Source organism: Narcine bancroftii, unplaced genomic scaffold, assembly GCF_036971445.1.
Source record: "Narcine bancroftii isolate sNarBan1 unplaced genomic scaffold, sNarBan1.hap1 Scaffold_114, whole genome shotgun sequence".
NCBI classification, from domain to species: domain Eukaryota; kingdom Metazoa; phylum Chordata; class Chondrichthyes; order Torpediniformes; family Narcinidae; genus Narcine; species Narcine bancroftii.
Window position 1 is genome coordinate 502462 of NW_027211849.1, and position 4675 is coordinate 507136.

Below are 4675 nucleotides of genomic sequence, written 5' to 3' on the forward strand. Positions count from 1 at the left end.
AGGGAAGTAACTTTGAATATGTGATTACAGATACAATGATAATCAAAAGATTTATAACAAATATGTATATTAAACTGCAAGAAAAGGAGAATGAGGAAACTAATGGTAAAACTAAACAAAAATGGGAACAGTATTTAAATATAAAGATAAAAAAGGAAACATGGGAGAAGTTATGCTCTGGAACGATGAGAAATACAATAAATACGAGGTTACGTATGATACAATATAATTGGATACACAGGCTATACATTACACCTCAAAAGTTAAATAAATGGGACCCAACAGTATCTGATAGATGTTTTCGATGTAAAAAAGAAATGGGAACAACAATTCATGCAATCTGGACATGTGAAAAAGTAGAAAAATTTTGGGAAGATCTCAATCAGATGTTAAATAAAATAACAGAAAACAATATACCAAAGAATCCAGAGATCTTTCTCCTAAGTAACATAAAAAAACAAAGAATTTGGAATTGATTTGGAGGATGCACAAAAAAGATTTGTTAAGATAGCTCTAGCCGTAGCAAAAAAATGTATTATGTCAACCTGGAAATTGGAAGATAATTTGAACATACAACAATGGTATATAGAAATGAATAAATGTATTCCATTAGAAAAAATAACGTATAGTTTAAGAAATAATATTGAAATATTCGAACAACTGTACTCGTGTGTTTCTTTGACATGATGTTGTTCGTAAACCACTTTAGCCCATTTACGATTGTCCTTTCCAGGTCTTATGGCACCATCCATAGTGTTTTGTGATTGACAGGAATGGAAAAGGTAACACTGTTTCCATCAACAGGTTGAAGCCAGTGTATTTTGAATGTCCACGTTCTGCATCAGGGCCAGTGCCAGAGGGCCAGTGCCAGAGGGCCAGTGCCAGAGGGCCAGTGGACCAGAGGGCCAGCGGACCAGAGGGCCAGCGAGCCAGCGGACCAGCGAGCCAGCGAGCCAGCGCGCCAGCGAGCCAGCGCGCCAGCGCGCCAGCGGACCAGCGAGCCAGGGGACCCCCGAGCCAGGGGACCCGCGAGCCAGGGGACCCGCGAGCCAGGGGACCCGCGAGCCAGGGGACCCGCGAGCCAGGGGACCCGCGAGCCAGGGGACCCGCGAGCCAGGGGACCCGCGAGCCAGGGGACCAGTCGTACCCCTGCATCTCCTGTCTTGCAGTATCATACGAGATCAGGCTGAACTGTCAACCCTCCAGACTGTTACCCTGGGGACAGTTCCATTCAGTCGCCTCCTTGCATGGAGCGGAGGCTGGAGGTGGGGGGGAGGGGGCTGTCACGGTGATGTATCTGCCTGCTTTGGGAACGGTGCCAGTTGCCGCTGATGATGTAATTGGATCGTCGCACTGGAGGAATAGCCCACGTGCGCAGGTGCGTTAAGCGTCAGTATATTGGTGATGGATCTCGGATGCAAGAGGAGTTGAGAGAGAGGGTCAGGATCACCGTGTGGCACTGAGCTAAGGAGAAGATCAAAGGGGTTTGGCTGGGTGATGTTTGGGGAGTTGAAGAATGCAATGTTTTGTCTGTGGAGGATAAAGAAGGTCGACTGCATTGTCTTCTGGAGGAAACGAGTGAGGGTATTCTTTAATTGTTTGTAAACGATGGTATATCAGTGCCGTTACAAATCTAACCCTTCCCTACCTCACACTCATTACCCTCTATTATTTTTCCATCCATGTATCTTAGTCTTTTGAATGTCCTCGTTGTACCAGCCTCCACCTCCACCCGAGCAATGCATCCGAGATCCCAACAGGTCTGTATTTAAAAAAAAAAACTTGTTTAGACAATCAAATCAAAAGATGAAGGAAGTTCTACTGCTTCATCTCGTGATCTCATCATCATTTCTTTGCAGATTATGGGCAAATTGAGAGAAAAATGTTTGTCTTAAATAGACACTATGAAGGAGAGGGGGAAGGGTGGATCCCTTATTGTATCTGCTATGCAAATACGAGCTGCATAGTTATATCTCATAACAACACATGTTGAAGAATACTGCGGAATGGTCATGATCTAAAATCCCCAAACTGGAGAAATAAGTTGAGATGAATGCCTCGTATTCCCAAATCGGAATGCACTTTGGAAGGCATCATTGGGTTTTCGTGACTTGCTCATGAACCAGATTTTCTCTCACTTGGGTTCTGGCTCCTGAGCCTATTCTCTTGCTTCCATTTCAATGAAGTGGCTACTTTCCCTTCCTGGCTCCCATGCAAGCTCACTGTGGCTTCTTTTGTACTGACTGTTATTATGTTGTTGCAAAGTACTGTCCATCCATCTTTTCTCAAAATCTGGACTAATCCGTACCAACCCGTGAAATATTGATGCTTTCCATTTATTGACTTCCTTGATTTGAGTTTCTTCCTGTCCAACATGGTTCAACAGTGGATGGCAGAATCGCAACTCTGTTGCGCTGCCAGTGATAGGGATGGGGTTCAAATCCTACTCTCTCTGTGAGGAGTTTTTATGTTCTCCATGTGTGTTTGTAAGTTTTTCCTGGGGTAGGGGAGGGGGGTCCAGATTTTTCCCACTGTTCAAAAAGTATGAGCGTGTTGAAGGTGAATTGGGAGGCACAGGTTTGTGGGCCTAAAGGGTCTGTTACTGTGCTGTAACTAATCTTAAAGTATCGCATTGACTCTGATATGTCACTAATGTAAATCTTGGTAGTAATGGTGTGTATGATTCAGCTTTGTCTTGATCTCTGCGGCTATTGGCCTCGCATCTCATGTGGAACCCTATAACTTGGGTGTTTTGGAATTACCTCGTTGTGAGGAGTATATCTGAATGAATAGCTTCACTAATTACTCACCATGTTCATGTTTAAAGTCCATCTATCCTTGTCTGCCAGGTCTGGACTGGAAAATTGTAAATGTTACTCCACTCTTTAAGAAGGAAGAGACGCAAAAGACTGTAAATTTTAGACCAATCTTCACATTTAAAAAATCACGTAATTTGTTATCTTTTCCAAACAAATACAAGCTTTCATTTTGCCAATGATTCATATTAAAATCCACATAATTTTTCCAAGTAATCCCAATACATTCCCTCGCCACTGCTCATGCTAACTGAATAAACTCAATTTGAGATTTATCCATTCTTAAACCCATTGTTAAAGTTGTAATAAACCCCATTTAAAAAAAGCAGTGGATCTAACATTAAAGTAGTGTCCAATAATTCCGCCTTAAACTCTTTAATTTTTATCCTAAAAGACTTACTTTATCACACAACCAGACAGAATTGAAAAAAAAGTACCATTTTGAGTCCCACTATTAAAACATAAATCCGAATGACTAAATCCATAACTTTTTAACTTTTCCGGCATTTAATACAACTGATGTTGAAAATTATAGTTCACCAAATTTAGTCACACTATCTTCACACAGAGTAGTCCATCCTTCTTGGGATAATTCTAACGATAGATCTTTCTCCCATTTAGGCTTTGATTTATCTAAATCCAGTTTAGCAATTTTTTCTTGCAACAAAGAATACATTTCTGAAATAAATCCCTTTCTGCCCCATTTACAATTAAATTTTTTAATTTAGTTAACTTAGGCATGTTCAATTCCCACCCAAAACTCTTCACTACTGGAGCATGTACTTGAAAATATGCAAGCAAAGAATTTAACAGTACCTCAATTTTTTACTGAAGCCTAACATAAGAAAAAAAATCCCATCTTCAAAACAATCTGCTAACACTTGAATACCTTTCATCTGGCAAATATTTAAACACTGAGATTACTCATTGAGAAGGATATGTATTTATCCTGATATAATGGAATTTGTAATAAAACCTTCTCTCCAGTTCCTATTCCCAGATTTCTTTTACACCAAGTATCACATAAATGTCATAATACTGGCACATTATAATAATGCAAAAGACGAGGAGTCCATCTAAATATACATTAATGTATAATAGAATGAAAAATCTGTGCTAATAACACTTTAGCACAGTGTGGAGGTTGATTAACATTGAACATCCTATTAATAAATTTTAACTGATAATTAACTAATAATTTAATGAATAATTCTGAAAATGAAGCCATTGTCGTCCCTAATGCATATAGCCATGTTAAATTTTGCAATAATACTCTAGCCAATGTACCTTTCTATAAAAATATTCTGATTGCTGCATAACTCTTTAAAAAATATGTTTGGAAGCGAACATGGAATTGATTGAAAAAGATATTGAATATAAGGAAAATTATTCTTTTTAATACAATTCACATGTGCCATTCATGTCAAAGGAAGGTTTTTCCATTTGATTAAATCAGCTTTAATTTTATCAATAGAGAAACATAGTTCAACTTACACAAATGTTGATAATCCACATCAACCATTACCTCTAAATATTTAAGTTTCATTTTTCATCTAAGCTGTGTAATCTGTTTACAAGCAGGATAATCTTCCTCTGTAATTGGTAATATCTTCCTCTTATCCCGATTAACCTTATAACCAGACATTTCTCCATATTGTACCAAACAGGTTTGCAGATGTCATAACGATTACTGAGGATTTGTTAAATATATTGGTACAAAGGAACCTTATATTCTCTTCATTTATTTTAATCCCACTAATTTTATCATTTTGTCTTATAGCTTGGGCTAGCGGTTCTATCACCAATGGTGACAAAGGACAACCTTGCCAAGTGGAGCGTGTTAAATTAAAGGTATCTGA